This window comes from Tiliqua scincoides, chromosome 1, assembly GCF_035046505.1.
Source record: "Tiliqua scincoides isolate rTilSci1 chromosome 1, rTilSci1.hap2, whole genome shotgun sequence".
Classification (NCBI taxonomy): Eukaryota; Metazoa; Chordata; class Lepidosauria; order Squamata; family Scincidae; genus Tiliqua; species Tiliqua scincoides.
In genome coordinates, this window is record NC_089821.1 from 261768978 (window position 1) to 261781976 (window position 12999).

Here is a 12999-nt window from a genome sequence, read left to right on the forward strand (position 1 = left end):
GCCCTGAGAAGACACTGTGCTGGGAGAAATTAATTAGCACTTCTGTGCCCTATTCATGCTGAAGGTTACTAGCCATGGGGTGGACCCCCTCTGGCAAAGCAGGTTTTTAAAAAAGTTTGTTACAAACAGAATCATCAATAAATCACAAATATATAATCCTGCAGATGAAACTGGGTCTCAGTTGGTCAATGACAAAAATTCTTCTAAGGTCAATCAGACCAGATTTTCAGCCACATATTCATTGCTGAATCCTGGTCTATTGCAACAAGTGAATATTAGATTGCGTGAATGGACCATCACAGATAATATATGTGTATGAAGATTCTATATGTCAGAGGGCTGTTTCTGGGTTGGCTTCTTTCTTTATCATCAACCAGTCCTGGAGTTCATTTGCAGTTCCCCATCCCTCTGTGCATAAGAGCTTGAACTGTGTCACCCATGGCCAACGACCAGAAGGCTCAGTAGATCAATGGAAATGCTTCTGTGGGTGGCATTTTACCATCAGCCAATCCGAGACCATCTGAACCTCCTCCTGCTAATTAATACTATTACTGGAACATCTGACTTCATGGGGAAAAGAGGACAAACAACAGTACTGTATCTTTTTGTTGACTGCAATTATCAACCACTTTGGTAGCCAAACATTGCTAAAAAGTGAGATACAAAAAATAAATATGATTGGCAGCTAAATGTGTGAACTAACTTCACTGAAAAAATATTGATGGTTCAAGCCTAACCTCCCTCTCTGCCACCAGAACTAGTGGATCCTGATTTATGGTCATTGTGTGGAGAGGCTGAAGTGGCCCCACATGTGGTGGTGGGATGTAGGAGGCCTGATGACCCAGTAACAGTAAGGTAAGCTTAAGGTAAGTATTAAGGTAAGCCAGTGACGCAGGTAAAAAGGGGTCGGGAGGAGAGCAGAAGAGGGTAGAATCAGGGTGGGAGGGTCATGGCACCCAATATGGTCAACTTGCACAAGATGGTACGCCCTTCCTAACCTCCAGACACACCCCTTTTGTCTCCTTGGACTTGTGCCAGTTAAAGAGTTGGCGCAAGTCCAAGGAGACCCATATGGGAAGCTTAGGGGAAGTAAAGTAAAATATTTTCCCTTACCTCTCCCAAGTCTTCAGATCTGCCTCTCCCCCACCATAGCATGCAGCCCAGCCTGTTTTGATGTAGCTGCATGTTTTGTGGGGAAAGGATAGGATTCGGTTGTGAGTTTTGTGATTCCTTTGGGTGCTATAAATCTTCTATTTGTATTAGATCTATGATGGTTCATTCAGACATGTAGCCATTACTTACATACATTACTTATAAAATGTCTTGGAAGATCTCACACAAAATATGTTTACATTTAATTGGCGAAAACCTCCAGGTTTTCTGCTATGTTGAATGACACAACTGGAATGTAAAATTCAAATTTGCATTTTAAATGTGAATATGTTCCTCAAAAGTTGAAAACCAGATTTGTACCCTTGTTGGTATCTCTTTGGAAGATTGCTGGATTGCTTCAGAAGCCATCAAATCTGGAACACCAAAAGCTGCCAACTGTGAAGTATAGAATACCATTTCCTCCCATCCATCAAATGCCATCAGATAATAAACACCATTGCACAAGGATACAGTCAAGAAGTAAATAAATACTATCACATGCAAGATATTGAATACTGTCAGACATCAACAGTGCAATCCTGTGCATGTCTTCTCAAAAGTAATACTCCTTGAATTAAGTGGGACTGTCAGAGAAAAGGACATGGGAGAAAAAGGTAACTGAGGGGAGTAGTTTCCAGTGGTTAGTGAGCACACCACTCCTTCCTGAGCCCTGGTTTCCTTTTATTGAATCAGCAGCTAAACAGGGAAGAACCTTGGTAGTTTTTTACCGCTATCACCATCCCAGGCTAGAGAGATCAGGCAGAGCACAGAAATCTAGGGGAAAAGAGCCCTCCCAGGACAGCACTGAACCCTAGCGGCTCTTATTAAAAATCAAAAACATATTGTACTGTCTGCATGGTGAAGAGATGCAACAACTCACTGAGTTATCTGTGAACATAAACTAGGCAGGCAAGAGTCAAAATGCAACTGATTTATTACACATCCAAAATAATGGAGTTAGGAAAAATAGGGGTGGGCTGGGGAGGTAGGTAAAGAAAACATATGTAGACTGATGGAAAATTCCTGAACTCAGTTGGAAAACATAAGATGAAGTAAATGGATACTGTAACCATCAACACCCAGCATTAACACCTTGGTTTGCTACTCAAGAGCATTATATTGCTACGCCATGAATCAGCCTCAGATGTCATGGGCAGAACCTGGCAGCACATACAGAACTTCCTCGTGCTTCAGCTTAAGTAACCATGGTTTGTGATGTAATCAATTAATCAACCATGGTTAATCAACCATGGTTTTTGATGTGACCAATCACTGGAGGATTGGAGTCCACCTGTCCTCTTCATTCCACTCCTTTACCTAGGTAGACAGGTTTGCTGCCCACTTGGCTGGGCATGTCTATCTCTAGGGAGACCTGCTACCTCAGCAAAAATTTCGCCAAATTCACATCTGCACGTGGCTTGAGGATAATGGATTTTCCAATATGGGACAAAGGCTGCTTGTCAGCGGCTTTTCAGGTTGCTGAACCTGTACAGGTGCTTCTAGAGACGGCAAAGTGTCCCAAAATAAGGACAAAGAGGCAAAAAATATGGGAAAATCCAGGGCATTTATCACATGATCTTACTCCCTGGTAAGTATTAGAGGACTGCAACATAAATCTCATTACATAGCTATCAACTATAATCTTATAAAAGATTGAAATCAAATACAGGATGTCAACTACAATTGCAAACTATTCACTATATGTATAGAATCTCTGAAGAAACACGTAGCCTGGAGAATGTTGTAGAAAATTGCGAAGGCAAATTTGCTTCATCTGTGTATCTTCGCCTGCTTGCGAGGCAATTCACAAGAGAATTCCTTGGCCTGAAACTTCTTCATCACTCAAGATGTCATATAATTGGGAAGTTAATGAGGTTCTCAATCTCATTTTGGATTGGCCCAGTTTGGATCCTGAACCTTGAATTTAATTACCAAGAATGAAGGAATATTAAGGTTCCTTCAGCTGCTGCCCCTGCTTGGCAGTCCTCCCCACTCCCCAGTCTGTACCTACCCACCAGCAAAGCCTATGTTATCATTCTGTTTTCATGTGCACTGAATTGAACACTGAGGCAGGAATGTGGTAGCTGCACAATGGATGTTTCTAGCAATGTAAACAACTGGGCAGTATCATAGCTAGAGGGGGTGCAAAGCACTAAGTTTTGCACTGTGCCTCACTGCGGCGTGCAAACAGCCCCTCCCCTTTGGCATACAGCGGTTAAACTATTGCAACAGGGAAAAGATGCAGCTTTTTTGAATATTGACTCTCTTATGTTTAGTGGGAGAAGAACAATTGTCCCTCCTTAATCCAGAAGAGCCTCCTTCCTCCTTCCCAGTGGCTGCTTGCTGGTATGTTGCTTGTATCTCTTTTTAGATTGTGAGTCCCTTTGGGACAGGGGACCATTTTTTAAAATTCCTTTTGCTATGTAAACTACTTTGAGAACTTTTTGTTGAAAGGCAGTATAGAAATATTCTAAATAATAATTATAATTATCAAAGTTGATGGCAAAAGGGAGAGTGGCCAGAATGGTGGGTGAATCCTGTAGGTGGGGCAGGGAACCACTGGCAATGGTAATGGCCTATCACAGTAGGATATGGAAGCAGTAGGTGCTGAGCCCTTTGACTGCTATATCGCCATATCCAAGTAATGCAAATTCATGTCCTCAAACACAACCTTATAATGTGATGAAATACAACTCTAAAACTTGCCTCTGAAGAAAATGCCGGGGGGGGGGGCAGAGGAATCCACCCACCATACTCAAGAGGATATATTTGTATGGTATGTGAAAGTACATCTCTAACATCTTGAATTAATTTATTATCACAAGTGCTTTTAACAAACTGCAGCCCTCTTGAGTTTATCCAACCTTTTACATCCTTCAATCAAAGCGACTGGTAAGCGACTGGAGCTAGATGGATACCGTTAGCCTGGTCATTACTGTCATTTTCAAATAATGGCCAGCCACTGAGGAGGCACAGCTAACACATTTGTAATGACTTCAAATGACTTCTGGGGCAAAAAGAGATATATATTTGGTATCAAATTGTGCCCACATGATAATAACAGAAAAGTAACAATTACAGAGAATTTTATGTTTTAAAAGGGACATAATTAGGATAGAGGAGTTCAATCTCTCCATTCTGGGAGAAATATCTTGGAAGTTTTACTAGCAACAAGATTGCAGTCAAGACCTCTCATTTTCATCATATCAAGATCTTTTCTGACAGACACGCTAAAACACTCCCATTGATGAAATGAAAACTTGCAAGTACTCATTAGCAAGGACTTACTAGAGACCAGAGCCAAAAAGCGGGGATTTGATCTCAATTGGAATGATCCATCAGGGTCTTTGATATGATATTTTGTTTCATATCCAGAGTTATCAAGGCTAATAGACTACTACGCAATTTGCAATTCAGTCAATCAACGTAGAACACACAGACTTTCCTGAAAGTGAATCTAGCCCTTCTCCATACCAGAAAGAGCAATGACAAGCTTTTCATGCATTTGTGTATTCCTGCAGAACAGTGCATATAAAATTCACTTACAACCCAATCCTAACCTGTTCCACCACAGCCAGGCCTCATGGCCTGTGTTGTATCCAGTGCAGGTTAGGAGGCAGCTGGAGGTCTTCTCAGGGTAAGGAAATATTTTCCCCCTTACCCTAAGTCGAGCCCCAGCCTGCCCTATGGGGCTTCTCAGATCCTTGCTAACTATTTAGCTGGCGCAATCTGAGAAGCCTGATATAATGCCAGGAGAGCTGGGAAGGGGGCAGAGCAGACCTCTGCCAATCTTGCTCCCCAGACTCGTTCTTCTCTCAGTTTCACCCTCCCGACACACAGAAATGGCGCCTCCCCACTACTCCGCCACTCTCCAAATGCCCCTGTGCTACCTGTCGCAAGCCTGTCTGCTCCATCTGTACCAGCCTTTGAGCCAGTACTGCTGGCTCATGAGTAGCACAGACGTGCTTTGTAACACATTTGTCACACTCTGAGCTGGCTCAGGGACAGCTGCACCAGCTCAGGTCAATGTTAGGATTGTGCTGTAATCCAGCCAATCAGATCTTCCAGTCAGTCTTCGACAAGGCTCAGATTCAGACTGCAATCTTCTACTACTTTCCTGGGAGTAAACCCCATTGAACACTGTGGGACTTCTGAGTTGACATGCATAGGATTGTGCTCAATATCAAAGAAATATTCGCTAAGGAACAAATCTGTTCTCAACAGCCTCTGAGAATAGTTCAATCAAATGGGTACAAACTGCAAGGGAGAAGATTCTGGTTGGACATCAAAAAGAAATTCTTGATGGTCAGGGCTGTTTGGTAGTAGAACATATTGCTGATGAAGGTGGTGGATTCTCTCTCACTGGAGATCTTCAAGCAGAGCCTTGACAGATCCTTGAGATGTTCTAGGACAGTGGCTCCCAAATGTAGGTCGGGACCCACCAGTGGGTTGTGGTCTGATTTTTGGTGGGTCGCGAAACTGACAAGCTGATAACTGACAAGGAAAATGTATTGAGCCCTATGGACTGCATGTGTGCTTTTACCCATGAGTAGACAACCATGCCTTGGTCTACTCTGAAGGAGGGGAATACAAATGCCACCAGAATGGTGCTGATCTGATGAACACAGGCCCCAAAGTCTCGAGAAGGAAGACCCGCTCCCTCCAAACTGACAAGAAAAATGTATTGAGCTGTATGAAAATTGAAATTGAGCTACCCATGTGCATTTACTCATGAATAGGTAGCCGTGCCTCAGCTCTTCTTGAAGGCCAGATGAAGGGGAACACAAGGCCGCCAGAATGGTTCTGATCTGATAAATGCTGAGTTCATCAAATGCTTCCGAAGGTGGTTCCTGCACCATAGTGAAAAGGATGAAAACAGAGACTTGAGCAGTTGGTAAAGTTAAACTTTGTGTGTGTGTGTGTGTGTGTGTGTGTGTGTGTGTGTGTGTGTGTGTCACAAAGCTAGTTGGGTCCCGTTAGAGTGATGTTTTAAAAAGTAGGTCCTGGTCCTAAAACATTTGGGAACCACTGCTCTAGGGGGATTTCCTGCTACAAACTGGGGGTTGGAATAAATGACTTTGTGAGTCCCTTCCAAACTATGATTCTATGATTTTATGATGCGCCTGTGTAGCTTTGCCTGGACAAGCTTAGGATATGGCAGTCATTGTGTTGGCTTCGGTGCACTATTGGTGTGGCATCTGAATAGGACTGTGGCCTTGGGCTATGCATTCAGGGTGGGAGAATCCTTCCCCACCTTCCCCTGTAGGATTAGCACTTGAAATTGAAAACAATACTGTCTAACTTTAAAAGATTTAAGAATTAATGGTGTAGGAAATCAGGCTATAATAAGCTTTAGATCAGTAGTTCATACAGTATCAAGGGATTGATCACCCCTCCAGGAGAAAGAGTTCCTAACATATACTGTGTAGCCTACAGCTTTCCCCTTGAAATGTCTTAGTTCCACAAGGCGATAAAACAGTCTGGACAAAGTTACTGAAGTACTTTGATGTACTGAAGAGACCAATAAATAAAGTGAATAGGTCGGGGGTGTGTATGCTCATTTTGCGGTATACATATACAACAAGTTCATAGTCATGTTGATTTGTAGCTGCCTGTAAGTCAGTTTCCTAGGCGCTATAAATCTTCATTCAAATAAAACTTCATTCAAGTAAAACACCATCAATATTTATTTGATGTGTTTTTTACACTCCCAAAGGAGAAACAACCTCTTCCCCTGCATTTGCCCCAGGGGAGAAAAAATATCATGTCAGCATCCGTGTAAACTGTATTACGCGCTACTTGCAGCTTGGCTTGTTGCAGATTCCTAAAAAATGTTTCAAACCGAGTTGTAAACATTGGCGAACCAATGTACCATTTCATGGCCAGAAAGAGTGGTAACTGTCAATGGGGAAATAAAATTGAGTTATTGTTTCCAGTTTCAAAAGAACAAGCAACAAGTCTAGAAAACTATATGTGATCTTTGTCCTTTTCTTCTCCCCCCCCCCACACCTGCACTCCTCTAACGTTTCACTGAGTCCTGAAAAATAAGTGCATAACTCCAGTCTCCTAATCCATGTGGCTCCAGAGACCATGGTTACATGAGAACTTAAACTGATGGTGTTGGGCGTCGTAGGGGCAGCTTAATCTTTTTTAATTCAAATCAACTGAGTCCCATGTGGCGCTAGGATGATACTCTATATGCCGCAATCAGACTGACCTAGACTTCTTGGGCTCTAAATGATTAATGAAACTGCCTCTTCGTTTGTTTCTATGGTGATCTGAAACTCGACACGATGTCGGAATCTGCCATTCACACTGAATGAATTGAGAAAGAGGTAGTGAGGGACAAAGTAACTCCTCCGGTTGGGAACACTGTCGATTGTTCCTTGCCAAATGCTTGAATTGTTCACACTGAAAGATGAATGTGGGTGGGGGCCATTTTTATGCATGCTATAATTTTTACAGGAACGTAGGCTGGTAATATGTGAGTAAACAGATTTTGGGAGCTAGAGAAACAGCTGAAGTGGAGTCCTGCCACTGAGGATAATAGCAGAAGGTGTTTGAAAAATGCTGTCAGGTATCATCTCAATGCTATGTTTAAGATCCACTGTAATTCACAAACTAGTTAACACTGAGAAAGTGCCCCTTCAAATCCATCATCAAGACCCACCTATTCCATGAAGTCTTTGTCTTAATCCTTTAGGTCTAATCCCCTATTGGAATTAAGACTGTAATGCTAGGCACACTTACCAAGATATAAATCCCTCTGAACACAGTGGGGCCTAATTATGAATAAATATTCATAGAATTGCATTGGTAATCAAAATCAGTATAACTGCACTGGTGCATATACTTCCCAGTGATAGGACTGTCTTGGACAACTGTGTCCCAGCCAAATGTATTCCAGTCATTGACATACCTGGACATTTGTGTCTGGTTTTATTAAATTTTTCTTTCGTTCTGGACTTTTGTGTCCCAATATATGAATATTTGTATTAGATGTACTTTTCTATTTTTTTTAAATACAAACATAAGAACATAAGAACAGCCCCACTGGATCAGGCCACAGGCCCATCTAGTCCAGCTTCCTGTATCTCACAGCGGCCCACCAAATGCCCCAGGGAGCACATCAGATAACAAGAGACCTCATCCCGGTGCCCTCCCTTGCATCTGGCATTCTGACATAGCCCATTTCTAAAATCAGGAGGTTGCACATACACATCATGGCTTGTACCCCGTAATGGATTTTTCCTCCAGAAACCCTACAAAGGTAGGGTTAGGGCTGGGATAAGAGGCTTAGTATATGTAGCATGGGTTTTGTTGCCCAGTTAAAGTTTGTTTATTGCTCAGGTATAATGGGACACAAATAAATGAGCTGCATAAAACCAGGATGCAAATGTCCAGGGATGCCAATGACCAGCACACATTTGACCGGGACACAATTGTCCAAGATGGAAATATGCTAGCATCATTCTTCCGCCTCTGCTCTCACCTCTGCTGTCCTCCATTTGCTTGAAATTTAGATTGTAAACTACCAGAGGCAACACTAGGGTTTGTGTCACCTGGGCAATGTCACACTCATGATGGACCTCCTCCAGTGGTAGACCATACAGAAGAAATTACAGTGTCATATGCACAATCTAGATGCAGTGGCATTACTAAGGTTGGTGTAACCCCCATTAACTTTATTTATTTATTTATTTATTTATTTATTTCAATCTATAATAGTGCAGGTTACCCAACAAATCGGTAACAAACAACCAGTACCAGTAAAAATAATACCAGTGGCCAACTTGATGACACACATCTGAATAGAAGTTCTAGTATTAGCTGTAGTATTAGCTTGTGATTTGTAGACGTCATCAAAGGTCAAGACGGAAGCAAGAACAAGAAAAAGCAAAAACCAGCTTTATATAGCACTTTGTACAGCACCATCAATGTACATGGGTCCTCACAGAGTAATGCATGTAAGAAAATGGGCCCCTGGCCTGAGGAGTTTACAGTGGCATCACTAGAGGGTGCAGGGGGTGCAAACCAAGTGTGATGCACTTGGGGTGTGTGTGACACCCAGTGCTTTTTTTGTTAAAAAAAAAAAAGTGCAGGAACTCACAACTTGTTAATCTTTTATTTATTTATTTATTTATTTATTTATTTATTTATTTATTTATTTATTTATTTATTTATAAACCATTTTTTATTGGAGAAATAAAATATTTTTTATGTGCTTCCCCCCTAAAGATGAACTTACTTCTGAGTAGACGTGCATAGGATTAGGCTGTCAATCTCCACATCCCCTTCCCCCTAGCTACTTTTTCTACACATGGGGAAAAATACTGTACAGGTGCACTTGTAGCATGTAGTATGTAGTGTGGCACTACTTCGAGGAGAGGAAGCAGTGAATGGATTCCGGAAAATGGCTTACATGAGTTCCATGTAGTAAAATTACTCTAAACAACTGTGGGAGTAAGAATAAAAAAGGAATTCTTACAGAGGGGTCCTTAGGTGCACACAGAAACAGCTATGTTTGCAAACAAGCGATTAAATATGGTTTAATTCAGGTATCAGAATACTCTGTCTTTGGGAAGGCGCTTGGCATGCAATTGTATGTTCTCTGCTGCCCTGAGCAGCTGCTGTGCATTGCTGGATAGGAGCTGCAAATGCTGGCTGGTGGAGAGCATGCTTGTGGGGGAAGGATGAGGAGGATCTCTGGCAAGGCTGGACAGCACGTTGTACACACGTAGAATCCCTCTTCACCTGCCCTTAGCATGTGAAAACAGGTGCAGATATATATCTCTGCCAGGATTAAGAGCCCAATCCTAGGTATGTCTACTCTGAAGTAAGTCTCGTTCTAGTCAATGGAGCTTACTCCCAGGAAAGTGCCTAGGATTGCAGCCTAAGAGCCCAATCCTATGCATGTCTACTCAGAAGTCCACTTTAGTGAATGGGGCTTACTGTGGATAGGATGGCAGCCTCAGGGCCCAATCCTCTGCCTGTCTACTCAGAAGTCAGTCCCATTAGAGTCAATGGGGCTTCCTCCCAGGAAAGTGTGGAGAGGACTGCAGCCTCAGAGGCCTTCCTCTGCCTGTCTCCTCAGAAGTAAGTTCCATTAGAGTCAACGGGGCTCACTGCGCCCTCGCACTTGTCAGCCAGAGTTGCCTGGTGCAGGAGGAAGCCTGCCTGGGAAAGGATGGGGTGGGAGGAGAAGAGGAGCCCTATGGGGGGGTTGGGCAGGGCTGGGCTGGGTGGGGGAGGCTGGGGGGACCCTCGTTCAGTGGCTGCGCTTTCGAGGGGAGGGAGGGAGGCAGGCACAGGGCTGGGAGGCAGAACTGAGCGCGGCAGCTGCTTGTTGCAGGGGAAGCCCATCAAAAAGGTGCAGGAGCGCTGTTCTGGTGCGTCACATTAGAAAAAAAGCCCTGGTGACACCACTACTGACCAAAATTGTGAAAATTTGGGGCTGGGGAGGTCCGCCACTGTGGAAATGAAAGCGGACTCATACTAAGACTTTATGAGTGCCCTGCTTTGTCATAATAAGACCTCATTGGGTCTTGGAACAATCAGTCTCACTGGTCAGTTTTGATTTAAGAAAATCCACTTTTTGTTATAAAAGGCAGTTGTGTTTATTTAACTGTAACTTTTGATAGAATGCAGATATTTAAACATGGTTTGTTTCATGGCATTTTGCATTAAATTACACATCAAATGATATATAACATGTTGGTATTATTCAAAAATATTGAGATTTTCACAATTTTGGCCAGTAGTGGTGTCACACTCACACACCCCCAGTGGGTTTGCACCCTACTGATGCTGTTGTAAACTCAGGCCAGAGGCCTATTTTCTTGCTTGCATTACTCTGTGAGGAGCCATGTACATTGATCGTGCTATACAAAGTGCTATATAAAGCTGGTTTTTACTTTCTCTTGCTCTTGGCTTCCATCTTGACTTTGATGAAATCTACAAATCCGAAGCTCTTATTCCCCCAGTTTTATATTTATTTATTTATTTATTTATTTATTTATTTATTTATATCATGCTTTGTACCCCTAGTGGGCATTAAAAGTTGTGTACAGAAAGTCAGTACAAACATTATAAAATATAATATAAAAACATAAACATTAAGATTTCCTAAAAGCAGTACATAATCCAAAAATCTCCTTAAAAGTCGAGAGCAAGAATTTTAGCCAAATTATGACATGCACACTCCTCTGGCAGCTTTCTAAAAACCCATTACTAAAGAAGCTGTTACAAAAGGAAAGGGGGGCAGGCCCCCTATGCCTCCATGAACAGTAATTTAAGCACCGACCTTCACCCTCCTCTGCTAGGGTTAGGGATTTTCAGTGGCAGCTTGGAATGAATTTATGCTTTCGAGAAAGATGGCAGGTATGCACTCTTTTTTTTCCTATGAAAATGCTATAATCAAATACACAAGGATGTAAATGCACAATTGAAAAGCTGCAGGCCCTGTATATGGTGTGTCTTTCCACGAATCATAAAATCTTTTTAAAAATAAGATGCTACAACTACACACATAAGCAACATTTGCATGGAAGGAAAAAGAAAGATCAAGTGGATTTATGAGAGCAAACAGTCAGAATGTGGATCAACAATGCAGCACTGTGGCAAAGTTAGGAAAGTGCTCTGGAGTAAAGTATATTAATAAGAATGTCAGACATAAAACAAATGAGGTAATTATTCTGCTCTACTTCACTACATAAGCCTCATTTATAGCACTGCAGGTAATCATGAATAGAATTTTTTTTTTTTACAAATGTACTAATTTGTGAAGTGATCACAGGAAGAACAACTAAAATGAGAGAGACTCTCAAATATACACGAAGATGAGGGCAGGAAGAAACCCCAACCTGGAAAGTGAAATAGGGACTCCAATGCTCAAAGTTCCTTTTAGAAAAGACCAACCCATAACCTACAGTTAGGAAACAGAAGAGGAGGGGAAAAAACTATAGAGGGTAACAAATACCAGAAATCAATTTGCAAATCATTTGCTGGTCAAAATGTCTTGTCAAATAATGTAGATTCTTAATTATGATGCACCAAACTATGTTTGCCTTTCCAAATATATACCAAAATGCCACAGACAGACACATGTAAATCATGAAATGGGTAAACAGCTTAAATGGCCATTTCTGCCCAATGTTGCATATCCACTATCTGCTACAGGGATCAAATGTGTACACTTGTGGGCTGGGCAGAAAGGGGTTAAAGCTTCAGTTATGGCCCATTGTACCCCCCTCCCCCAAACTGCTGGAACTAGTGTAATAGTAGCAAGGTGCACTTTCCAGCCATCACAAATGGCCTTCTGAAAACACTCAGAGCATTCAGCATAGTGGCCCTGCATATGCCCAATCTCGTCTGATCTTGGAAGCTAAGCAGGGTCAGGCCTGGTTAGTATTTGGATGGGAGACCGCCTGGGAATACTGGGTGCTGTAGGCTTATACCATAGTCTTTCAAGACTGAAGGTTGCCAACCATAGTGGCTTTGGCATAGTGGCAGGACACAGAGTGCCTGCCAAGGAAGGTAGGTTGGCAGGGAAAGTGGAACAGGGGAGGGCAGAACAGGTCATAGGTAGGGCAGAATGGGGGAGGGCAGGCATGATGGCGGTGGGAGAGGGTGGCACCTAGCATGACTGGCTTTCCCCTGATGCAATCCTATCCCATAGCAGCTGCCACTCTCCCTTTCCCCTAAGGTGCTGGCACAGGTCCAAGGAGACCCAGTCGAGGGCTTACAAGGAAGTGACAGAAAATATTTTCCATCACCTCCCCAAAGGTTCCTGATCTGCCCCCCTCCCCCGCAAGATGCAGTGCAAGCCTTTCTGGCACAGCTGCATCA

The 12999-nt window shown here is 42.7% G+C and overlaps 1 pseudogene; it reads left to right on the forward strand.

Moving 5' to 3' along the window:
• The first annotated feature begins 12484 nt into the window (after positions 1-12484).
• Positions 12485-12603, forward strand: LOC136637110 (5S ribosomal RNA; annotated as a pseudogene).
• The last annotated feature ends 396 nt before the right edge of the window (positions 12604-12999 follow it).